This window comes from Meleagris gallopavo, chromosome 11, assembly GCF_905368555.1.
Source record: "Meleagris gallopavo chromosome 11, MGAL_WU_HG_1.1, whole genome shotgun sequence".
Taxonomy (NCBI): Eukaryota; Metazoa; Chordata; class Aves; order Galliformes; family Phasianidae; genus Meleagris; species Meleagris gallopavo.
The window spans coordinates 17,666,822-17,694,361 of NC_139414.1; the positions used below are offsets into that span (position 1 = coordinate 17,666,822).

A 27,540-nucleotide genomic window follows, 5' to 3' on the forward strand; every position below is an offset into this window, starting at 1 on the left:
AATCTGCTATGTTTCTTCTTTAATCCAGTAAAGCAACTGAAGATGCCTGCTTTCTTAAATATCTTATTTCTCTATCCCCAATAGATTTAGTGAAACAAGAGCTACTGCTAGTAAGAAGTAAAATGACTAACAAGTTACAAATAGAATAAAACGATGTAGTTCCAAACAGCATATTATATGATGTATGTGTTACTTGGTTCTCCAGGGATTTTCTCTAAAAACAACAACAAAAAAATTGCTTGTTTTGCAACCAAATAAAGACAAACAATATGGAGCTACATGCTCAGCTGCTAAAATTAACAAGTGCACTTACTGAGGACTTAAAATATTCAGAAAATAACAAATGCAAGCAAGTTGATGACTAGCAAATAAATGCACATATCAATAACAACAGACTAGCTGTGATACATCCTCTAATACATTCCAAAACTACTAAAAATGGATTCTTTTTTCCCTATTAAGTGTTATGGCCTCTATCACATAATGCTTTGATCTGTATGTGATTAGCGACCAAGTTCAACTCAATTAGGTGTGCTTAGAACTCCCTTCAAGCTCAGAGGAGCAGTGAAGCCTCTGTCCTGAAGCAGACTAAAACAACAGCACAAGTTCATTTTTTCCCCTCCTTTTAGTACTCCGCATGCATGTTAAGGTGTCCACGGTTTGTCTTTAGATTTAATTTTTCTCCTTACAGTCATGTCTCCCCTGTGCAAAGGTCTTGCTGTTCATTTGAGAAAATGCAGGCAGAGTTCAGAACTTGCTTCTGAGCATGGAAGTGCTCAAGCTACTCTTCATCTTGGTGTGAAACCATTTTGCAGAGCAGCCACAGCCGTAGCATTGCTGTGAGCAAAAAAGATCAGTAAGTCCTCAATTCCGCCTGCCTTTCTGCCCTCTTTTTGCAGCTGATGTCAACTCTTACAGCCTCCTAAAACAATGGAGACACATGGGAAATTAGGGCTTGATTTACATCAAACAGTATTCAGGAGGAAAGGCCTTTTACGCACTGATCAAACTTACAGACCACACAAGGTGCAAAGAACGAACGTCTAGATAAATCTTGAGTTGATTATACAATCAGACAATGAGCTATCAAAGATTAGCAGAGAAGCAAACCTGAAGCTGTGAGCCTGAAAACTTCTCTCTGCTGTAGGGGGAGCAACATACATAATTCTCACAGCTAAAAAGAGCTATACATTTATTTATTTATTTTCCCAAGTTCAGAATTGAAAAAAAGCAAGAGTTTATATAATCATATATCAATGCACATGCATGAAAAAGCATCTACAGTCATTCAGATGTAAACTTGTCTATTCATTGAATTAAGAAGGAATATTTTCTTATTGCATTCCAGAAAACAGCTATGTTTTCACGGAGACCGTAGTGTTTCTTCAATGCAACTGATTGCTGGAGCTGAAGTTATGGGAGTGGCAAGCTTAACACCGTAATGGAAGACAAACAACAGCACTCAGCAGCTTTGCAGTGCTTCATATTCAATGCCTGATTTAAGCCTGATTTAAGCCTGAATATTCCAGTTGGAATCAGAGTATCTATTATTGCAACTGTGTTCCAGATCACCAAGAAAAATGTGCTGCTTCTTCCATATGCAAAGAACCTTTGCCAGCACAGGTCAATAATTAGCACAGCAATTATTAATTGTAATTAATTTCTACAAATAATATTTGTGAATATTAGTATTTACAATTTATGAGTCAGTATTTAAAAAGTCACCCATTTGGCATATATCTTAAATTACACACTCAATTTCTAGTTTATGACTGGAAGAGCACGTCTTAGAATAGATTGTGTGAAATGCCATATACACTGGTTGGAATTCATTCTTTATTAATATTCCCTAATTATTTAAAACTAGCCGCATTTGAATTTTCCTGCCAGCAAAATCATGGAATGTACGAAGAAAACAAAAACAAAAATGATGGCTGTTTCAAAACAAAATCTTTTGAAATTCAAAATATTGTATTTGAAGAGATTAAAAAAAAAAAAAGGCAAAGAAACAGAATTTGACTACCTTATAGAAGTAGATAAGGTTCATATGCAAGGATCTGTTCAGAAAAAATATCATTCGCAAACGTATGCAGCCTACAGATGTAACGCAGAGTACAAACTTATGGTTATATCCTTTCAGATAAGCACCATGTTCACAGTGGTACTTTTTTATTATTTTATTTTATTGAGTTTAAACTACTCAAATCATGCTTAGAAAATACTTCCATCCCAATAAATCCTCCATTTGTTACTTTCTAGGGGGCATGTAATGGTTTGTCTGAAGCACAACAGTCTCTAACAGTTTCTTAATTGTTCTTCCATTTATCTAGATAGCACTTTGCTCTCCACTGTAGTCAATAGTACTGTCACAGAGACTTGGCTTAATTGAATAGGTATTGATGGTATTTTCGTTTGATCTGAGACACGTGGAAGCACTTCCAAAGTACAGTTGATGGCATTCGGGAGATTAACAACTGTGCGGTCTTCAAAATTCCATCATTATTTCCTCTACCATAGTCTGACAGACATCACTGGACTGAAATCAGGATATTTGAACCCTGCCTTCATTTCCACTCTTCCTTTGTTCCATCATCTCCTCAGGCACATTGATCCTTTATTTCTTAAGTGCAAAGACTCTCCGATTGCCCTGACAGTTTTGTGGCATCACTCCAGGTAGCACTTTGTCAGTACAGATTTGCAGTCTCAGGCACATAACCTAATCTCTAATTTACCAAACAAACTTGTTTGTACCATCAAACGTGTCCTCTCCAAACACAGCATATCATAGAATTGCAGGCATTGGAAGGGACCTCAAGAGATGATCAAGCCCAATCCCCCTTGCTAAAGCAGGTACCCTGCAACAGGTCGCACACGTAGGCATCCAGACAGGTTTCCATAGAAGGAGACTCCACAGCCTCTCTTCTGGGCAGCCTGTTCCAGGGCTCTGTTACCTTTACAGTAAAGAAGTTCTTCCGGGTGTTTGGATGGAACTTCCTACATTCAAATTTCAGGCCATTGCTCCTTGTCCTATTGCAATGCACCACCGAGAAGAGCCCGGCCTCCTACCTCTCTTTAGATATTTATGAATATTAATAAGATCCTCTCTCAGTTTTCTTTTCCCCAGGCTGAACAGATCCAGATTACGTAGCCTTTTCTCACAGAGAAGATGCCTCAGGCTCTTTATCATCTTTGTGGCCCTCTACTGGATACCTTCTAGGAGGATCCCTGTCCTTTTTTTTTTTTTTTTTTTTTTTTTAAACTGGGCAGCCCAGAACTGGACACAGTCTAAATGTAGCCTGTTGTCCAAGGCAGAGTAGAGCAGGAGGATCACCTCCCTGGACCGGCTGGCCACTCTCTTTTTAATGCACCCCAAGATACCACTGACCTTCTTGGCCACAAAGGCACAACACTGACTCATGGCCAAGCTGCTGTTTACCAGAACACCCAAATTCTTTTCCACAGACCTCAAGCCTTGTTTGCCAGTCTCTCTATAAATTTTTCTGCTGTCACACATACTACCCCATACAACATCCTAGGGCTCAAGCATTAATCATCACAATACATTTTTCAGTGTTGAGTGAGGAGCCTGTGCCAAAGCACAAATAGTAACTAGCTGGCTCAAGCTAATTTTACAGAATCACAGAATGGCCAAAGTTGGAAGGGACCTCGAGGATCATGAATCTCCAACCCCCCTGCCACATGCAGAGCCACCAACCTCCCCATTTAATACTAGAACAGGCCACCCAGGGCCCCATCCAATCTAATTTTACTTTGAGTTTTAGTGGAGAAAGATCAAGTGAGGCATTTTAAAATTAAGTATAGCTAAAAAGAAGTCTAAGACAGAGGTCTCTCATTTGCCTTGTCACATACCCTTCAGGCGCCTGCAACCAACCTGACCACTCTGAGATTTCATTCTTTTTTTCCTACCACAGTTTTCAAGTATACTGGTATTATGCACACTCTCACCTTGTCAGTCCAATTACCTTCTTCTTCTTGTACTCACATGTTCCATGTTAAAATGAGAATAAATAGACACCCCCCCCTCCTCCCCCCATGGGATTCTCTTCCTCACACAAGGCATTACCTCTTACTGGAGATGGAGAGGGCCACCACACCTTCCTACCACCCCTCCACCACACAGTCTGGTGATGACTGTCAGGTTGTCTGCTGGGGGAGAGAGAGCTCTGAAAAGCTGCCTGGAGAGCCAATGATTTCAGGCTGAGAGGTACAATGAGGACACAGTCCTCTGCTGACTTCTGATAAGTGATGCATTCAACTTTACATCCTTGAAAGTATACAACATCAGCAAATGAGTACTAGCACAAGCTATTGCAGGCCCTAGTCTCACTGGTTAAATCAAGAGACATCCTTACACTGTGCATTTTCCCTATCCTCACAAAGAAAAATTAGAAACATGACATTATATCTGCTCAACAATGACAACTGAAAACGAAGCCACAGTGGAGTTGTTCCCAAGCTAAACTCTTCCATCAGAAGAGGTGTGGCCAGCAGGGACAGGGACATGATTTTCCCTCTCTACTCTGCTCCTGTGAGGCCCCATATGCAGTACTGCGTCCAGGTCGGGAGTCTCCAGTACAAAAAAGACAGGGAGCTGTCAGAGAGGGTCCAGAAGAGCCACAAAGATGATCAAGGGACTGGAGCACCTCCCCTATGAAGCCAGGCTGAGGGAGCTGACTTGTTAAACCTGGAGAAAAGGCGGATGCGGGGTGACCTCATCGCAGCCTTTCAGTACCTACAGGGAGCCTATAAACAGGAGGGGAATCAACTCTTTGAAAGGGCAGATAACAGCAGGACAAGGGGAAATGATTTTAAGCTGAGGGAGGGAAGATTTAGGTTGGATGTCAGGGGGAAGTTCTTTACTATGAGAGTGGTGAGGTGCTGGAACAGCTGCCCAGAGAGGCTGCAGATGCCCCATCCCTAGAGATGTTCAAGGCCACATGGGATGTGGCCCTGGGCAGCCTGGTCTAGTATTAAATGGGGAGGTTGGTGGCCCTGCATGTGTCAGGGGGGCTGGGAATTCATGACCCTTGAGGTCCCTTCCAACCCGGACCATTCTGTGATTAAGCTGTTCTGACAAAGTAACATCAAAAAATAATTAGCCAGCTTTTATGCAGCCAGCTTTTTAAGCGTCATCTTCTACTCTTGGGTGGTCTCAACCAAGAGATAGAGTGGGGAGTGTCAGTGAACCCCAGACTCAAGAGACCAATTGTTACTCAAATGGAATTTGAAACTCTCCAAATTCCCCAGTCTCATGGTCAGTGTCCTTCAGAGTGGATAAGCTCTGTCTGAGGTGCAATTCTATTGACCATAGGGTTCCTGTGGATTTATCCTGGAGATGTATTTTGCTCAAAGGGATTAACTTTCCCCTGAAACAAGCAAAATAAAAGAAATAGTGACCTGGAAATCCCATTAGTGGTTCCTGGCACGACTGATTAACAGGCTTAATGCAACCACTTTCTACTAATCTGTTTACTAAAACATACCAATCGCTTCTTTTCTAGTGTACATAGGTGCTGATACTTATGATGAGGGAGCAGCACATTAATCATCTCCAGGAGCGAGAGCTGCTTCTAATTGCTTTCCAGTCAGTAGATTCTAGATCAAAACTCCCAAATAGTTCCAGGAGGTGGCACGTAATTCATGGTACTGAATAGGAACTAGAAGTGAGCAATGGAAGCATGGAATCTGCAGCAGTGATTCAGAGCAATAACCTGCTAACAGACTATCCCATATGTAGGACCAAGTGATACTATAATTTTGGGAAGTTAAATAGCTCAGTTTTCATTAACATATACAGTATTATTTTGAAGTGGCATTTAGATTACAAAGCAGCATCAGTAAAATTTGCATAACTATAACCTTTAATGAAAAAGGGTGTACTGCCTTTTCAAAATGTCACAGAACAACCCTTTAAAAAAAAATTAAGTAAAATTACAGTAAGCTTTCTTTATTATGCTGAGAATTAGCCTACAAATACTTAAAGCATCTACTTTCATCTACTGCACTTATTTTGTGAGCAGATTTAGAAATGAATAAGTTTCTTAAAGATTTTCTGGAATAGAAAGTAGGAAAAAAGTCTGGCATGGTATATACTGTAAAGCATGCATTTTCAAACAAATCTTGGAATGCTTTACATTGTTGATACTACTCAAAAATGAATACAAATGAAAATGTCATTATTAATAAAGTAATTTTGGCAGCCACCATTAACATTTAAAAACAACGTGTGTGGTTTTATTAACTCAAATAAGGACTCTTCCTTAAAACACCATTTACATAAATTAAGCACTTCCTTGCTAGTGAAGATACTTTTCCTTTTTCCTCTTCAATTGTCCAAATTAAAAAAATAAAAGAGAAGGAAAGAAAGAAAGAAGTGGGGGGCGAGAGGGCAGACAGATTTCACGCAGCCAAATTCTAATAGACCTTCCAGATATATAGCATCTTGTTAAAAATTCATGCAGGCCAGAATACTAGAAGGTCAGAAAATGTCTTTGAAATTCTGCCAGAACTCTTTTTGATAATTCATTCAGGTTTAAAAGGGAAAATTCCTCATTAAAAAGGAACTAATGCTTATTAATTTATACTCCTAAGGCAGAGGCTGAATATTAAGCAGTGGACTCTGTTAAACCATTTATTAAATATCAAAGACCATATGTTTTCACCCCTTGTCCTTAGTTATTAATTGCCTTAGACCTATACAGGCAAAAGCAGAAAAGTCCCTCTAAAGGTAAGTCTCCATATACTTCATTAACATGGCGAAAGCCATGTCACTCTTGTGTGGGCTACGTATCTTAAGGAACTGAATCTTCTCCGCCTTCAGTTGAAGTCTATAATCTACTGGATCTGGCTAAACGAAAATTCCCTTGGTTGAAATTTATCATTTTTTGACAAAGATTTCTGGTTTCCTGGTGAACACATTATTGGACATTAAGTACAGCCAAGGATTCCCTGTGCCCCAAAAGCAAACGAGCTTCTGTGCTTTGTCTGGGATACAACCAGGAACCAAGCATTTTCCCTACTCATATGCAGCCACGAGTACAATTCAGATAGAGCTTTAGCCTTGAGAAAAGAAGACTGAAAGGGGACCTGATCCAGGTCTATAAGTATCTAAGGTGTGGGGGGCAGAGTGGCGAGGCCAGACTGTTTTCAGCAGTGTGTGGAGACAGGACAAGGGGAAACGGCCAGAAACTACAGCATAGGAAGTTCCGCACAAAAGTCCGTAAGAACTTGTTTACGGTGAGGGTGACGGAGCACTGGAACAGGCTGCCCAGGGAGGTTGTGGAGTCTCCTTCTCTGGAGATATTCAAGAACCGCCTGGACAACTGCTTGTGCGACCTGGTGTAAGGAACCTGTTTTGGCAGGGGGGTTGGACTCGATGATCTCTGGAGGTCCCCTCCAATCCCTACGATTCTGTGAAAGCTGTGGTTTACAACTGGCTCACAATTTATGCTATAAATCACAAGAATCACTTGTTTCTCACAGCTATCAATTGGTCCCCATTAGGCCCGGAATCCACTTGTTACCAAAGCAGTAAGCAACAGATTGCAACAGAGTTGATAGAGTTTCCAGCACGTCAGTGTTTTACTGTGTTTTGTACAAATCAGGTTTGGTTTCTACACATCTTTCATATAACAGACAATTTAAGATGCTGCTGGTTTGAGACGAATACAGATCTACTTGTGTATCTTTTCTGAAATTTTGAATTCTGAGATTTACTGAACATCACAGTCTTATGTCTGTTTCATTTCTTAGAAATTATTTTTCCTTTTCCCCAAAACTGAAGATGATAACTTGACAAGTGGGATGTCAGGTAAATTAAGATTATATCAATAATGATTACAGATGTGAAAAAGGGTGACACTGGGTGGCAGAACAGCCTTCCAAATGATCGAACCTCTCCTCGTGAAAAAAAGTAAAAAGAAAATGGTGTGGCAAACAGCCAAAAAACAAACAAACCACCAAGAGTCATCATAATTAATACCTTCAGGATCATCATACAATATGCTGATGCACACAATCTTCCAGATAAAGTCCCACAATGGAAAACATGAGAGCAGCAAACACTGGAAAGACTTGCTTGGCAATCTTTATCTTCTCAGACTGCAGAGAGGGAAAAGGCCCCGGAGGAGTGGGCACTGTCAAGTCTGCATGAGTGGCTGAGTCAGCAAGCAAGCCTCCCAGCCAGAATTCCTTGGCCAGGAAAGAGATTGTTCTGTTTGACTTGTTAAAACCAGGTGATGCTCACCCTAGTGTTAATTTTCAGTTCTCTGCTAGAAGTCTACACAGACTTTTTCTCCTTTCTTAAGTGCTGCAGTAGCAAGCAGACAACTAATGAGATGGCAGATGAGTACTGGCAGAGTTGAAACAACATGTTGTATGGGGGAAAAAAGCATGTAGCAACAAAGCGAGAAAAATCCACAACAACAAAAAGCCTGTAAGAGAGAGAGAATGAGAGCACTTCACTTGACACAGTTATAGAGGACTTAAAGGTGTTTTTCTTTCAGAACAAGGGCTGCTGTGTGCAGCCAGCACTCCCTCTGCTAATTCCTGCTGCTCCCTCAGTTGTACCAGCACAAGTTGTGTGTGACTGTGAGCTGAATCAGATCAAAGCATTGATCCAAGGAAAAAAAATAAAAACAACACAAAAAAACAAACAGGAAAAGACAGAAAGAAAAGCGCAAAGCAGCTGCCACTGCTGTCAAAAGAGATGTCAGGCAAGTCACAGCCTTTCCAGGCCTCTCTGAGCCTGTGGTTGCAGAGCAGCCAGGTGCCTTGAGACCTGCAGCCAGGACAGACAGCAATGACATATCGGCCTGTCCTACCACAGGGCTGCAGCAGAATTCAATCTCTAAGTCTAAAATACAAGTAGCAGAGCTTATAACTATGAAACATGAACACAGGGTGCTAAGACAAAGTGAGATGGATCGAGCATGGGGGCAAACCTTCTCATTGCTGCAACACTTCAACTGTTTGGTGTTGAGGAGCACATCTGCATTTCACACTGGACTTCCAGCTGTTTCTGAACCATCACCTCCTCGGGAGCTCTTCCCAACAGCAGAATCTTTAGAAACAGAAACCCCAATGCTGATTCCCCATATGAACCATGACAGACAGAAGGAACTGTGTCAGCATCACAAAACCATCAAGCACTCAAACTCCAGTAGAGACAGATGTGCTACAGGCAGAATATTCATCAGAGTCCAAGTAAAAACGAAACACTGATTCAATTTCAATAAATGTATTCCTATATTCAGAATCGCTTCACTTCTTACGAAATTAAAGCTTCCTTTCCATGTTAGCAACAAATTTCAAAGCAGCTGTCCACCACAGCACAATCTGTGCAATTTATTACATTCTCTCTTATCTCTGCAGACAAACACTTCTCTGCTAGACAGTGTCCTATATAAATATCCAAACCAACACTGGCTCTATAACTACTGGGCAAATGTTTCCTTTCTTTATGAAAAGAATTTATTAGGAGAATGACACATAAAATCTATTTTGGTGTCTGTCTCTCTGGTTTAGACAACAGATCCTGATAATAACAAGCTCAGCCCTAAATGTGCACGTGCCATGATCATGCTGTGTGAGTTTAAAAACGCTACTTGTCTGCCTGCCCGTTTAGCGTGCAGTTTTACCCACCAGGAGCACAAATGATTTAAAACCCAGATGCTGAGCAATTTGAGATGCAGGAGCACCCTACAGTGAAGCAATTATTGCCCTGGAGGGTCTTATTATCTTCATCATGCCATATACTCTACGAAAAGTAAACATGCCTTCGTTATTATATATTTCCCAAGCTACTGTATTATAAAGAGAAGTTTTGAAAGAAGTTCCTCATCCATAAATGTATATCTCATTGTCTTTTCTCCTTGCTTAGAGAGGCAGCAGACTCCTGCTGTCTTTCTGTTGTGTTGGATTCGTTATACCCCCCCCTCCAAAAACCTCGACTAGCACTGGGAGCAACTGACCAAGGAATACAAGCATCAGGCTGCTTGCTGGGGCAAATACCCACGTTGTTCATTCTGGCACACACTGTTTACACCTGAGAGACACAAGCAAAAGCTGTGGCACATTTGGTCAAATGCACACAAGCCGCAGAACTGTGCAGGAGAAACACTAGTACTCTGGTTTAAGATGAACAGAGCTTGCGGGTTTTAAGTCATTTTAAATCAATAGTGTTCATGTCAGCTACCTAATGGAATGGATTTCAGAATAAAGGAAAATAATTCTTCATCATAAGACAATGAAATTGTATAACATTATCTTGCCGCATTTCCCACAGTTAATTGCAATGCATTGGGACAAGCGACCTGGTGACTTAACTGCACACCATCAGTTGCAGGGCCATATCTTTGGTTTCTTCTGATCACATAAAGATCACCTACACATAACTCAGAAATGCAGCTTTCATGTGTCAACAGCACAGCAAGAAAGTGGACCAGCAAAATGTTGAGCACAGTAGGCAGAAACACACAGACTGACTAAAAGTGCAACTGTCCACATTATCTCTTGGATTTCATTAATGTTTTCTTGAATAACATTCAAAAGGTTTGTTGAATCATCTAAGCAGTTCCAGACATAATGATTGACATTGCTGTGTCTTTCTGTGCAATGCCTAATAGAGCAGATCAGACAAAAACATGTTTTTTGCCTATCGGCTATTCTACAAAAATAGGTACTTAGAGATACGTTTGATACACCCACTAGTTAATACTTTCCAGATACAAAAATTGGCCTCAAATGGTTTCAAAGCAGTGCAGTGGTAAGTAACCTATGCATGGCAGCATGCTGTCCCATTCCCAAAGCCTGGCCTCCTTGAGCAAGTTACTATGAAGAACTCCTGGGCACTGTGAAATTCAGACTGACAAAAAAATCAATTCACATATTTAAATTCAGGTACAGTTCTTTATAATGAAGAACAGTAATAAATTTGAAATCATGCAGTATTTTAACCACAATAACTGAATGTATGAGCCTGAATGTAGCTCATACACAGTCAATTCCAAGTTTCAGCTATCTCCAGTATCACATTAGCTGAATCCCAAGGCTAGTCAAGGCCCACTTACTCAGAATCAACAAGCTGACTAAAAAGAAATTGCAGAGAACATTTCATTACTTGAGTGAAGCAAACAATCCAATCTCTTCATGGTGCACAATCATCCGCACCAGGAAAGGAAGATGAATGCTAGAAGCACTATCCAGAACGCTTTTGCTGTTGAGTTACAGCGTGTTCTGCTTTATCAAACTATTTAGCCCTGAGTAAATGCCTAATAAGGGATCAAATCAGTCCTGTAATTACTGTTTTTTGTTGACGTTAGCCATATCAATGCAGAGCAGGAATATTATTATAATTTCATTTTAAAGAATGCAGAACTGAAATTAATGCTGGTTGCTTTGCAGCAATCACAAGAGTATAATATCCTTCATTCCACAATGTCCTATACCGTACACGTTACACTATGCTAAATAATACATACATACTAAATAATATACACGCTAGTGATAAAGCAATAACAGTACAAGTTATCCATTATCATAATAATAACAAGCCAGAAATACTTAGTTTTCATATATTAGAAAGTGGAACAAAAACAACCCTGTAAAGGACCCTGACACAAGAACAGCAACAAAAATATTTAGAGTTGTTGCCCAGGAAGGCAGTGATGTATTTGCTGAATTTGTTTTTCAGCACATAGCACAGAAAACCTCAACATTCACCCTAGTGAAAAGGCAGGTTGAAGCACAGAACTGCCCAGAAACTTCTCCATCTCACATCACAAATGACATCACCTGGCAGCCCCGGTACTGAGACTTCGCTTTTTCTCCATGTTACTTTCCACACTCTCACGCCCATCTGCCAAACTCAGTGCTGGTACGTGCACCATCTGTGCTTAGCACAAGAGTGAAGGAAGATTCAAAGTGCTTAGAGATGTATAAAACTGATGTAGGGATAGACCCTACTACTGCCAAGGTACGAGCCATGTGATTTCTGCTTCTTCCTGCTCCTATAAACACTGCATCTCCCAGCAGAGGCAGGATGGCAGGTTAAATTCTTTTATTGTTGCTCTACACTTTTCGCATCACTCCACTTATAGTCAACTGTGGATTCATTTAGCAGCTGTAAAACCTTTTTTAAACCTATTTGTTCACACCTAACTTTCACTGTTTGCATCCATGATTTATTTGGTCCAATGCATCTTGCTGCTGATTTATGGTCAGCTCAGACTTATAGATATAGCAATTGATTTGTCTTAGCTTTTCTCTGTCTTACATGCCCTAATTTCCAATTAATCCCTATTTGTTAGTGCCTTAATTCTATTAAAATTCCACAGCCTTTGTTTAGCAGTGACTTACCGGCCTGCAGTAAAGAAGGTTCTGACACATCAGGCCTGGTTTTGCATTATGACAAACAGCAGTAACTGAGCATATGACAGTGCCCTTGTACTACAGATGGATGGCACGTGTAAGAGAAAAAAAAAATTAAACTGAAGGAGAAAGGGAGGTACTCATTTATACCTACACATAAAAACCAATGATATAATATAACAGTAACAAGAGGAACGGATGCCTGACCTATCTGCCATTACACTCGGAAGAAGTTTTAGCCCAGATTCACCAATTTCTTCCTTCTCCCATTTGTGTTTAAGTGTAATCCTAGATTATATGCTGCACACTTACCTCAATACTACCTGAGGAACGAGAGCTAGATGAGGCATCAGAGAAAAAAAAACCTGCGTAATGAGAAGACCACCACCCATTTAGGAAAAAAAGAAATGAAAGAAATGTTAATGTGTCTCTGCCTCATAGCCAAACTGCTATACGTTAGCTACATTTCACCACCTGCCCATTATTACTCATAGCAGCAAACATAAGGTAACGTGATATTTTTGTATTCTAACACTGACCTTTGGGACAGTTAAATGGCATGATTCCGCAGGCTAGGAACATCTCAGTGGGACAGCGGCCGTGGCCAAGCTGTTGAACTTTTTGAATGACAGTAACCTTATTTGGAGTCTGACTCATTAAATTTATTCAGCAAAAAAAAAAAAATTAAACATTTTGTACAGAAAAATATCACTGCTAGATCTTGAAAGGAAAGCAGTGTAAGAACTCTTGTGATAGGTCACCACATGGAGCAGATGCTCTCAGAGCTAAGACAGTGCTGCACTCTCAACACAGTAACTGAAAGGGATCTCCAATGATAGATTCCTTGGCTGATGAGCTTTTCTCTCCAAAGATCAATGAGAGAACACCGGAAGTTACATGATCAAAATGCAGTTTAAGATGTTAATCAGAAAATGGAACAATAAACTTCAGTTTATAGCACAGCAGTTCCTTTCAGTCTTGTTGCCACTGCAACCTAAAAGGGTTTTTTCCATTGATTTCAACAAGAGAAGAATCAGATACTTATAAAAACTTGTGGCTTGTAAAGCCCCCTGCTTTGACTAACAGAGCTCCCCAAAGTGAAGCACTTTAGGGACTTCTCTACAGCCTCCTTCTACAAAGGATGTATTTTATAGTTAAGGTACATTTTGATTAAAAAAAAAATAAAAATGAAAGAGTTGAAAACAAACATGTCAGGGACCTTAAGTATTTTTTTGCACTAGTGCATAAAGCTTTTTCACAGTTACCACAGAGGAGTTGCCTATATTAAATTATATCATCATCTTACATGTAGTCATATATTAATGGAATAGAAAACTAAAAAGCCTTTATACTATTTGTTTTAATTATTACTCAACAAATGACCTTATTAAAACAGCACGGAAGTACAAAAAGTTCTTAGGGTTAAGAACAGGTCTCACTGATTTGAATGGAAACTAAAAATTCCTAAAGTTGTGAACTCAAACACTCTCTTAACTCTGCAGTTCATGAAGCACTGTTTGTTTAGTAGTTTTCTTTCATGAGGGCTTCCACCACTATGTAGACAGACACTGCACATATATCACTCATAACAGAAATCGGGAGATTCTAAAGCACTTAAAATTAGGGTAACACCGGTTTTACTTACATGAGGATATTAAATAAAGTAGGGGGCAAACAAATGCTATTGGCAGTACAATAGCATTCCCATGCTTTTGTGTGATGGCTGTGCACAAAAGGGAGATTTCCATCAAAGGGAAAAGCCAAACATTTAAGATGATGATAAATAAATAAAAAAGCAAATGTTTTTCTTCTCAATTTAAGTAGTCCATACAAACATTTTGTTTGCTTGTGGACCACACAGTGCAGGCTGTACTGATGTGACCTTCCCTGATTTTTCTTCTTTTCCCAAATGAAGAGAAAGATTGAAGAGCTAATGTTAAAAATTTCTGGTAAAGCCATAAGAAATAGCAAATAATTGTCTCAAAATACAGCAGAAATTTTGAAAAGTAGACTCCATGAAACAGAGAAACACAGACTCTGAGCGTATAGTCACTATTGCTATTGGTTACGTGGACATGGATAAAATATGAATATGAATGTCTGGGGGTACTGTACATCCTACATGTGCAACCTCTAATTCAGACTTTTCATTAGTCAACCCACAAAGAGAAGACAGAGCACGGAGGAGCAAAAGACCTGCTGCAGCTTCAGAGTCCTAAAAAACAAATGCACACACCTGTTCCATGCCAAACCTTGGACACACACACAGTGTGAAGTCCCAATTGTCCAGATCTTAAAAAAAAAAACAACAAACAGCTGAAGGGCTGTACACTAGCAGATGCTAGCAGACTTCAGGTGAATTCACTATCTGAGAGTGCCAACTACAGGATTTTAATGACAAAGCCATTGTTGACAAGGAGGCAGCTTCATCTCCAAAAACATGAGGTGTGACCCTAAGCAGGAAACACTTTGAAAGCTTACATTCTTCTGGGGCACTTCTAGTTATTTTCTATTCCTTTTTCTTCATACTTATCACCAAACAACTTCACATTCCTATTTAAAAAATCAAACAACATACCTGGATTGCAGGACATGTGGGGACACATCTAGGGAGTAGCGAGCATACTTAAAAAAGAAAAAACAACTTCAAAATGAAGACAGTACAGCAAAATTGATTGTAGGACCTAATTTACAGGGACTTGAGTGAACAGCCAAGAACAATTTCCATGTTCAGTGCCACCAAGTGTGTGGATAAACCCCAAATCCTTCATTAGCTATAAAAATAAGTCTCAGAATAATTGATGTACAATTATGACTATATTAGAAAGGGATGAACTGTGGCTAAGTGTTCATTAATGAAACATAGAAATGAAAATAAAAATTGCAGATTTTCACATCATTCTAGATTTACAAAAACTCTTGGAAATGATGCAAGATCATTACCCTTCAGTATTTGTTTAAATTAACATAGTAACTTCTACAGCCACATCTTTATATTTGTAAGTTACTATAAGTTCTCATTACTACAGGTATGAGTGTGAAAATTAATACTAATATCCCCTAATGCGTTTCAGACCTGATGCGATCATTTCTGTGGAGACATTAAGTTTCATCACTCCCATAAATTCAGTCTCCATGCAATGAGATCTTTATAAAAGAACATTTAATTGCCTGATAGGCTATATTGGCTCCTCTGCATCAATAATAAAGTCAATAATCTGCATTTTTAAGCCTCTATAAATATCCACTGACACAATAGGCTGTAGCAGCCTTAAGTCCTTCAGGCCCACTGGATTTCTAAAATAAAAGGTTTGAAACTATTAAATACATATTTAACATGATAGAATGTTATGAGTTTATTGGAGGTCAACGCTGTAAAATTTTGCCTCTAAAAATCCTTCTCAGAAAGTAATTTATGGCATAGAATATGTTTATTAAAAGCCCCTGACTACAGATTTATATGATTTTATTTGAAGACTGAAACTGAACATGCTCGGGGATCAGTCCTGCAAAACCTTTCCTTGAAGTTCAGAGCTTATTACCCCACATAATCCCTCTCAGATTCAACTGAAATACTCCCAAGAGTAAAGTTTACCCCCAGTAAGTATTTGTAGTTTCATGCCCTTAAACTTGTTTCCGCAGTGATTCCTCAGATTCACTACATGATGTAGCAAGTTATTTGATTAGGTGTGCTTATCTGAGAAAGGAAATCATTTCCTTGGTAAGGAGCGAGATAAACTGTATGTACTTAGATGCACAGAGCTAATGGTGCTAATTGTTATTACTTCCACAACTCTTTCACTAACCAGCTTTTACTAACCAGCTATGTCAGTGGCAACCAATTAAAGAAAGAAAAATGTCTTCAGATGAAAGAAGTTTTTAAAGTCCTTTTAGGACATATCTCAAATAAAAATTTATAGTTCCTCCTACCCAATGCCCCCAAACCCTCCCTAAGCTTCAAACCCAAATCAGCCACACAAGGCTATTTACAGATCGTTTGCAGTGCAATGCATATTTATGAATAAGCACTGCTTTTCTCCTGAAAATGTTTGTGAAACATCATCAAAAAATTATTCCCCTCTCCCTTCCTCCTTACTCACATAATTCTTGGAAGTATTTCCCCAAAGTCACTCCCTCTATGCAGCTGGAATGGTGGGTTACCACTACATCATAAAGAACAAGAGCTATTAATGAACTGCACAATACAGTTTTCATTTCTGTGCTTGGATAAACCGTGGGAGGGATAACATTTACACTAATTTCTCATGTAGCTTTCAGTGTATACTAAAGAAATAACACATTCTCCCCAGCCTGGAATAAGAGAACGCTTACCTCACGTGTTCATGCAGAGCTTCTGGTCAGCTAATCTTACAAGCTGGCCAGCAGGCCACTTAGTCATGCCTGAAGGACAGGACTGTCCAGAATTCCAGAAGTACCATCAACAAAAATTCATGGAGGAATGCCAGTCTCCCTTCAATGCCTAACTCAGCAAAACTCTTTAATGGCAAGATGCTGGAGAGAAAAGATAACTTAAATACAGATGCATCTGCCCACGTGAAGAGCAAAGGATTTACATACTGCAGGTGTGACTCATTCTCAAACCAAACCCATCAGCTGCATGGGATTTGCTCTCAGTAATGAGGACCATCTATGCAGCTGTGCTGCTGTGTTAGGAGGTTAAGGGCAGGGATTTTGGAGATCACCTGAAGCATAGACCAACATACAGGATTTCTTTTATTTCTGTACGCTGGTTTTCAATCCTACTACTGTGCTGTGGATAAAAATAAAATGCTTCTGATAGTTTGGTCTCCTTACAAACATTCTGAACTTCAATAACAAATAGAGTTCGCCCTTCTAAACGAACACAAAGTTTCCCCATTAGTAACTTGCTGATAGCAAATAGGTGATTTTTCACCACTCACGCTGTATACCTTAAAAGCAGACTTTTTCACGTGGACAAAAATCCACAGACAAAGTACACTGACAGCTCTACTGAGTACAGCTGATTTATAATACTATATCTGAACTGTCCCAAGCTGCACTGCTGCAGAGCTGGGATAAATATTATCACTGAAAGAAATGCAGCCATGCAGTCTACCCACGCACAGTGACTTTACCCCACACACAATGACTTCACCTCCCGCCCTTCACTGAGTCTTTTCCGCACCGAATTTTATTGAAGGCCCATCTTCTAATCCGTGTCCCCCCAAAATCTCTACTCTTTCTATATTCATAGTTTGTCTTCTGCCTCCAAGCTGTTAGCAAAGCCCTGAGTGGATTCACAACAAAAAGTAACATATTACCATAAGCTAGAAAGGGATTTTCAAAGAATTGTGCTACCAGCTGATAAAGGATTTGGGAGACTGTAAATCTTGCATTATTTATGTAATACACTGTATATGAGAAGCTGGGCTAACATGGGTGTATGCCATTATGAAATCTTTGCCTTTAGGTAAATCCAACAACTAAGAAAAACTCAGCTATTAAATTGCTCCAGCCACGGTCTGCTAAGAGCAGCAATAGCACGAAGCCCACAGCAGAACTCTGTTACCTCTGAGTGAAAAAAAGAAACTAAAAACTTAATCCTGTGATTAAATTTCTGCAGAAAGAGCCTTGAATCTATGCAGACCTTCAGTGCCATTAATATTACAGCTTGTAGCAACTGGACAGATCAATACAATAGGAAAGGTGTTACAGAGGCGCGATGACAGAAGGACCAGCACAACAGAAAGGCACCATAAAGGAAGGAAAGAGGTTTGCTCACCCATATCAAAAGATTCTAGATTCGCAGGAGAAAGCTTCACCAAGGAGGGATCTCCAGAAAGAGATTCTTCCCCAGTGGCAGTCAGCCCTTAAATGAGGTCTAAGAGAGGTGCAGCCAGGCTCCACCCTTTCTCGTCACACAGATGAATTGCCTTCACCTGTGCTCCCAGGGCTGACCGGGTCCTTTTCCAGGTGCTCAATCAGTGGTTCAGGCTGTGACTCAACAGTCCCCATACACAGTTGGACAACAGGGACAATGTATATGTATTTTATTTTATTTTTTTCAGAGAACACAGAGGTGGTTGTCCTGTAGTGCGATTAGCCTATCCCTTCTGGAGGAAGGTTGCTCTCCTACAGGAATGGAAAATTGTATTTGTCTACCTAAAGGGAGAAAGAAGCAAATACTTGATGGGAAGAGAATATGAACAGACTTTTACATAGACAAGAAACAATTTCAAACAGAGGCTTTCTTTAATCATTAGCTACAGGTGGAGTACACAAAAGGAAATTCTTACCAATTTATTATCCTTGATTCTGATCTAAAGTAATGCATACTGGAAAATAAGTACTAAAATAAAACGCAAGGATCTCCCCTGCCCTCAAACCTGGAAGTTAAAGGAGATAAATCTTTGGGAAACTGAAAATGGGAGCAGGTAGCAGCTTCTTTAATACGAGCCTGTTGAAATTCAAAGAAATTCATCTCAGAGAACAGAAATCCCCTTTAGGAAAAAAAGGATTTATGCCGGCACTAGTTAGGAGAAACTAAGAGCACCACTGAACAACAGAAGAGGAAAAAACAACTCAGAGCACCACGGGGGCTTCTGAAATTTCTGAACTTTCATGTATTTTTGGCGGCAGAAATTGTTTGTCTGTGAAAATAGGGCACAGCAAATAACACAGCACAACACCAATTGCTTGGCACTGTTTACGCACTCCCTGGGTAGAGTTCTCTCATATCCTTCTGGATTCCTTTACTAATTTCATATATATGCTAAGCCACAAAGAAACCAAGGAAGAAATTCATATTTTTTCTGCTCTTTTGTATGTTAGAAATATTGGAGTGTGGATTTTCTTTTTATGGTATTTACAGCATCTGGAAATTCCCTGAAAGCTAAGCCAGGCAAAGAAAAAAAAACACGAGCTTTGATTCTCCTTTTTACTTGCACTGATAAAACAAGAAGTGTAATTTCTTTGACTGCGACAAGTTATTCCTTACTTACATTGGCATAGAATGAAATTCTATAAACTGTGAAACTATGGGAAGTGTACAACAATTCTAATCTTCAGAAGAATCTGTACTGACAAATATTGGATAAGAGAACTCAACAGCCCAGGACAACCGTATCTTCAAAAACTGAGAAGAAAAGCACAACTTGGGACAGCGCTAAGTTTTGTTTCTTTTTTCGTAGCTAAAATTCTTAAAGTCCAACAAAACTGTGCAACAACACCGATGGTGTAACAGGGACAGGGCTGGCCCCCTGCACTTCCCTGCTCTGGACACAGCTGTACAGATACAGATAACCATACAGACACAGTATGCTTTGATGTAAATTACAATGCCTACCAACTTAGTATCCAACAGTTTATTATCCAGAAGGTGTAGTTTCATGAAAAGCAGAACTAGATCGGAAAAAGGTTCTCAACAGAGCAGTTTTCTCAGGAAATGCCATTCACTAAACCCACAACATTTTGCCTCAGGTTTCTCTCCCTGAGATTCACACATTTCTGATTGAATTCCTAACAGACTGTTGGAGAGCCCAGTTCTTTCACGTGGTGTCATGCCTGGGAAAGAGCTAAACATGCACTCACACGTTCACTGCAATAGAGCTGACAGATTCGGGTTATCTGCACCACAGCGCCAAACTTCACGTCAGGGATTTGTCAAAAAGGCCTAGGACTTTTAGCCTTTTAGCCTTACAACCAACAGAGCGAGGTCAACGTTAGATATTCGCAGGTAGGTAAATTATTAAAAAGCATTTATTTTATATCTGCTGAGAGCTTAGAAATAAACACGCATAACACATTTTTATGTTATGGTGCACATGTGCTAAGTTATTTATATAAGAAAATCCTGAAGTAAGACACAGCAAGCTGAGACTTCTCACAAACTGTAAAATCCGCAAATAACAAAAACCTATTTTAAGATCAGCAATAAGGTGAGGAATTCTTTCTTTCCACACATGTTCAGTTCAGATTCAGGGCCTGAGCCTCAGCTACACCTAGAAAACCATAGCTGTCGACAGGGCTTTGAAGTTTAGCCTTAAAGGCACAAGCCTGGATGTCCCACCCTAAAAAGTGCCCTGCTAGAAGTGCAGCAAAGCCCAGAGATTGTGAAACCTGAGCGTCAATGATGTATTGGAAGAGTCTTATAGATTTATCACATTACAACAGGTGAATCAAGTATGATCTAAGCCATATTACTGGATATTCAAAAACTCTTAATTGTGTATAATTTGGAAGTGGGGTGAGCAGCGTGATTGTTGCAGATCTCTTTTCCCCTGGGGAACCTGCTCTAGTGCCTGATTTAGTATTTAGCAACACTGATCACAGCAGGGTGCTTGGAACCAGATGATCTCTGAGGTCTCTTCTATCTCAAGTCATTCTGTCCTTTTTTTTTTTTGTGAGTATATTCACCCGTACTACATAAATGATTATCCTTTTAAACAGGAAGCAATTACAGAGAAAGAAAATTGAACCCCATCAAGCTGCCCACGCTGAGAACTTCAGTGACCTTCTAAAAATGCTCACTGATTTTATTGGAAAGCTTCTGAATAAATCATCCCTAGCACAGAGCTATAAGCTCAGCTGTGCCACCAGCAGCCACACATACCTTCTCCCAGCAGGAGGTGGCAGTGACACTGCAGCACCTGCCCAGTGTTCACTGGGTGCATTAACTCCTGCGAAGCCTTCCCAGAGTTCAGCCACTCACATTTTGCTCTAAGGTTTGAAGATAACATCCTGTAAAAATAATCTTGTTTCAATAGTGAGCGTAGTTGCCTTTCTGTAATTGTGGCCTTTTCGTTAAGAGTAGTTAGCATCATGATATTGCCTTCATCTTAATTCGATACAGTTGGAGCATCGGGCACTTTTGTCAACTACTCAGCTTCTTGCAAAATTTGGGGGTTTACAAGTAGTGTCTTCCTCTTTATTGTTTGTATTTCTTGGTATATTCTGTTCTTCTAACTCCATTCGCTTCTCTTTTGGAAAACTTTTGGGACTACAGATAACTGAAGGTATTATCTTTTCTAAGAGCACACCTTAGCTGCCAATGGGGAAAAAAAAAATTCCTGTTTAGAGACTAGCTACATTTCTTTCTTCCTGTTTTCTTAGAGCTAAATTCTAAAATAAAGCTTTTTAAAATGCCATTTCTACTACAGGCTGGAAATATGATTGCTCCTGTTCCAAAATGTTAAGTATTCTCACACAAGAGGAAACCCAAAAAAACCATCTTTAGTGAACCAATTTTTAGAGAATAACTACTCAGATGAAAACCTCCAGCATTTAAATTATACAGACAGCTGTCAGGGTGCAGCTTCCAGATTACATTGTTAGTGTTGTTCATCATTTCTTATTTTACACACAGCTACATCGCTGTGCTCTTACTGCATCAGCACAGTAACATGGGACCCTCCAGCTTTATAAGATAGACTGTTAAAAACAAATGCTAATTTTGCTTTCTGTTCTCCATAACCATGACAAAGATTTAAATATATTATTTTGTGCACGAAAAGGCAGGATAGTAGCTCTTTTCATTCGCTTTGACCAAATACTGCAGGAATCCAACAAAAGTAACAAATTCATCGAAATCCTCCTTCTCATCATCATTTTCTAGTAGGTGTCACTGATTTGGCCCAGCACTCAAGCTCCTTGATTTTCCATGTGAGCTGACACACCAGATGGCCCCAGATTTATCCTGTGCTTTAGATCTGCCCTTGCCTGAAGCCATCTCTAGCACTCATCCTTTGTGCTTACTCTCTGTAAACAAACAAGCAACCGATTCTGAAGAAAGCCAATTTCCAGTATGATTCCTGTGAATGCATGCCAAGTCATACATACAGCAATGCTTGACTTCCACACATACATATCAGTATATGATCAGTGCTACTTACTGTGACATAAAAACATGCTGCTTTAAATGCATAGCGCAGACGAAAAGCACTGCTGTGTTTTGTAGAAGGCGCCTTGTCCACACAGCTCCTTATGGGAACAAAAATTAGACTTCTGCCATTTGACTTAACAGTACTTGGTAAGGATGGCTACTCACTACAACAACCAGTGCTAGAAGGCAATGAAGCTTTGCTCGCGGGAAAGAGTGTTTGGGAGAAAGGCACAGGAGTAACCCCAGTCATTTTGCAGCCTCGGCGTGTTCCTCTGCCTTCCACCCACAATTCCACCCGCTCCAGTGCTGCTCTCAGAGGATGACTGTTCCTTGCCTTTCTTCCTCTCCTTGTTTCACCCTCAGAGTTTCTTACACCCAGCCCATTTTGCAAGGATGCTAGAGCGGTGCACTGTAATGACAAAGGTACAGTTTGAAACTACTTGCGACAGTTGTTAGCAGCTCACCGACTGAGAAAAGAACCTTAGAGAAATCACCACATATTTGAAATACTGTTTATAACGTCCTGTCAGCTGCAATGATAATTCCTGTGCTTGTAAATATATCTTTTCCTAGTAAACCCTTGTGAATCATTTGAGAAGCAGAGTTCTACATCTCATTAGTAATTCCTATTTATGCAATGAACGTTTTGAAATAAAGAGTGATAGTTCTTGACAGATAAGGATGAAGATCTGCTAGATTGGTATGGCACTGGGTATTCAAAAGTCACTCTAAAACATTAATAATTCAACTTCCACTTCAGCATGGTAAGAACACTGACAGAAAATATTAAGATGTGTTTGCTCCTGAACTTTGCCAAATTACTTAATTTCGGAAGCTGTGATGAAAATTCTATGCAACTCGATATCTCTGCTTTCTCTTTATATCACACATTGGTGGATATAATTGATTTGGTTTTAGCACTGCACACTTGACTTTGTTTTACAGGTTGTTCTGAGTGAGCTATGAGCGTCCACATGTAGAATGCATAGGTAGAAAGCTACTTGTTCTTTAAAATGCTGTCTTGAGCTGGCTTTGAATGAGATAATTCTCTCTTTACTATAATGTTTTCTTGGAACATCTGAGGCATGCATATGTAGTAGTTCCAGTTTTTCACAAAAAGTTAACATTCTTTTCCTACTGAATTTTAGTTAGAAATGTTCATTTATTCCCCCACATGATGAAGATACAGAACCCAGCAAGCCTTCCTCTAATAATACAGGTTAACGTGAGGAAGAAATGGTTGGCTCAAGCAAAACATGCCAAACAAGCCCTCACAAAGCCAGTGCAAAAACAAACTTTAAGGATGAAATTTATCTCTTCAGACAGGACAATACTTGAGGCAAAACTGGATATAACAGCAGAGGTTCCTTTCAGAAGCACCTCTCTTGCAATACTAATATTTGCCATCAAGGTAAAAAAGATGTTACAGATATAATTTGTACCTCAGCACAAACTTGAGAAGTACTCGGTGTCTATGGCTACACCCCAGTGGATGGGGCTGCCATTTATAGCCAGTTTTACTCGCTTGCTAAAAAGAAAGCTAATTATTCTCCTAGTCATGGAAGCTCTCCTACGTTGCTACAAGTACTGTCTTTTGTAGGACAACAGAAGCTATTAGCAAGATCAGCTATAATTCTGCTGTATTCCTACCTAGATTTAAACAAACAAACAAAAAAATTAAATAATTTTAAAAAATGTATGTCATGCCAAACAAGCATAGAAAATCATAAAGAAAATATAAAAACTATGCAGCAGAAGGATGAGCTGACAAACCTTAGAAGTCAAAACCAGCTATGAATAAAGTTTTCAGAGCAAGGAAATGAAACCAATAAAGTCTCCTTCAGGTGTATAAAGTGGAACAAAGCTGACAAGAGAAGACATTAGACCATGGCAGTATATTAGAAGAAACTTAATAAAGAAGGAAGATAATATAGCCCCAAAATTAAATGAGGTCCCTGTAGTGTTTGCAAGAGGAACTAGAATTGGAAAGCAAGCAATAAACAGCACACTTGAATTTTTCAGAAAGTATTATGCCTAAAGGCCATCAGGTTAATGTTCAGATTTTATGAAGAAATGTACATACACCAGAGGGTTGGAGCACACATCAGACCTCTTCACACTGACTGAAGTCTGTCTGGAGTGTGGGGGGGCTCTCTCTGACTTAAAACTCATTCAAATGCTGCATGGCAAGATGAGATGCAAGGAAGTATAAGCTGTCCCCTAATTTAATTTACATTTTCGTCATTCTCTTCGGCAAGAAAAATCTTGTTTTTAGGAAGTTCTGCTACATGAAGATGTTTTTCATGGGGCTTTACTCTCTGTGACTGCAGGGATGCTGCAGGGCCTGGAGGAGCCAGACAGGTCAGCTGGGAGGAGGATTCCTTTCTCATGCAAAGGTTAATGAGAGGCACCATACCACAAAATAGTTAGTCACACTATTTTCTGGGTTTTATCTGTAAAGGAAATGCTACCTGAACATTTCTGCCTGGATTCAATAGGCAGTCCTATTTCCTTCTATCTCACTCTTACTAAAATTACTGAGCATACACTGCATATTGTGAAATAAATACAGAGATCCACCGTCCCTGAAATCAGTGGATGTTTTCCATTGACAACTGTGAGCTTTAGATTACAGCCCCTTAAGAAAGCGTTATCTATTTCAAATGACCTCTTATTATGCAGCTGAAAGCAACTTGAGATAAGACATTTCTGGAGCTGATAAAAAGCCTCCAGAGCAGTGGTTCTTAAAATTAGAGTTGCAGCCTCAGGGTGGGGTGGGAAAAGGTCTTCTGCAGGGTCACAACATATCCTCCAAACTTAAGATCTCATTGTAAAGGAAATTAGTTCTAGCCCTTCTGGCAACAAAGATAACCTTCAGAATGTAAATATTTGAAGCAGTTTGGTTTATTGAATATACAATAGCAGGGAATACCCAGTTTGTGATCCTTTCTTACAAAAAGGGTGAATTTATTCTCTTCTGATTCAATAAATACAAAAAATAAATTTTTGATTGCTGAACATAGGTGCTGTACAGTCAGTGATGATGTAGGGGTAAACCATTTCAACTGGATTTCTATTGTTGAAACAGCACCAAAGTTTCTGCGACAACCCAGAATGCAGATAAACCGTGAATTGTTATAGGGAGGGGGCAGCTTGAACTTAGAGCTGCTTAAAGGTTAGAGTCGGTTTCAAATACCCTGGTTGATTAGAAAAAAATTAAGAAGTAAGAAACTAGAAACTGCCGCTATTTTTTAAAAAAAGTTGTAATGCAGAGAGCATTGAAATAGTCATGGAATATAGTCATAGGAAATGAAGGGTTCAGTGAAAATAAGAAGGCAAAAAAACCCCAACCCAGATAACATACTCCTTCATCAAAATCTGGCATGTACGTATCCATGAATATCCCATTACCAAGGACAACATTTCACTGCTTGTGGATATTCTTTACAATAACCAGCAATACTCTTCAGAGGCTGAACTGCATAAGCACTTTACCAGTATATATGGCTAAAACAGAAGGGCTGTAATGTAAATCAGAAGCGCAAGACATACACATGGGTTGCTTCAAAAGTAAAGCCTCCTACTGTAGTGCCATGGAAACTACAGCAGATACAAAGAGCACAATAACACTATCTGATAGAGCATATTCTCACCTACCAAACACAAAGCTATCATACAGGGGAAAGAAAATATACATGAAGGAACAAGCGGACTTGATCAGTGCCCAAAACACTGAATAACATGCTCTGATTCCAGCAAATTACATCAGACGAGCGTTTGGTCCAGTATCAGGAAACTGAGCTGCTGCAATAAAACAAATAAAAGAATTCAGGAGAACACTCGCATGGCTTTAAAGAAACACGAGAAAAAATAAATAGTAATTCTGAGAAAAGGAAAAGGGAACAAACCTGAAAACAATTGGTCTTTCCCTGCTTTGTAGATTTTCCAAGAATAAACCTATTTAAGGAATAAAATTATTGCAAATCTGTCCCCCCGGTTACTGTAGTGATAATGAAAGCCATTAAAATGAATATTTGATAAATGAATAAATGAATAAAAATGAAGGGAATAAATGAATGGTAAATGAATATAAACACTGAAATGGTGAAAATTAAATGAATAATTCTCTTAAATGAATAAATCCACTGTGCTTCAGTTTGTTAGGGCTCTGTGCAGATGAAATGCCTCCTCAATGGCATCTTGACAGGAAGTTACACTGTGCTACAAGTATGTGTATACACACACACACACACACACACACACATACACACACACACACATATGTACCTATGCACTGGGGATTGCCAGCATAATGGAAAGTAAACAATTTTGTGTGCTGTTGCTCAATTTCTTCCACATATACTAAAAACAAGAACTATTTAACTAACTTCAGAGTTAGTGCAGCTAGTGGCTGTTGTAGAAGCAGCAATATCTTTTTACCTGAGATGTTTAATTCTCTTATGGATGGATGTGCATTCCCTTTACTATTATTTATTAATCATTGCTATTTTCAGACAGCACACAGTCTAGAAATCAAAACGAGAGAGTTGAAGAGAAGGAGATAGAAAGGTTGTTGCATGTACCAGCAGCTCTAATTGTAAAGAGGAAAAACTAATTGAGTGGGCAATTATTCAATGTACAAACGAACAAATATCTCAAACTAGAGGTCAGAGCTATACAGACTGCACGTAGGAGAGAAAGAATTGGCATACAGGGCTGGATAAGTTGTTGGAAGATAGAATTATATGACAAAGGGAAATATTTTTCAGAAATGAACGTTATCAAACTAAAAAAGAGAACTGACTGAGAAAGTCAGCCTCTGCAAGAGTCAATCTGCAGTCATTAGCTAACCCAAGTCCGAATCATTTTAATTGGAACTGTCAACCTGAAACATACACTCCACCTCATTTCATTCCATTACCACCAGCACCTGCGTGCAACTGTTTCCTTATTTCCTTAAGTATTACCTTCAGGTATTTCCAGTGCAACCTCTTGTGAAGAGCTGAAAGTAGAAGTTTGACCACAAATGCTGCAGGATATTTTGAGAGACGCTTGTCTGATGTTACTTAGAGAGAAAAAAGGATGGGAGTTTTTACCATGTTTAGCTGCAGAAAATTAAGCTGTCCTTCTGCTGTACAATATGTTCTCTTTCTTCTGCCGTTACATTCTGAGTGCCTGCAGAAGCCCAGGTCCCAGTTACTGTGCAGCCTAGCAGTCAGTACAAACACAGCTCCACGGTCTAACTAGTAAATACCCCCTGAAATTCCTTAATAGGTAAAATACAGAAT

General features: G+C 39.5%; 1 long non-coding RNA gene across 1 annotated transcript in view; it reads right to left on the reverse strand.

Moving 5' to 3' along the window:
* Nucleotides 1-27,340, reverse strand: part of LOC146543650 (uncharacterized) — a 119,397-nt gene extending 92,057 nt beyond the window's left edge. The window contains exon 1 of the long non-coding RNA XR_014885729.1: nt 27,220-27,340. This is a non-coding gene — a long non-coding RNA (uncharacterized LOC146543650). The remainder of the gene's footprint in view (nt 1-27,219) is intronic.
* Between the last annotated feature and the right edge of the window lie 200 nt (nt 27,341-27,540).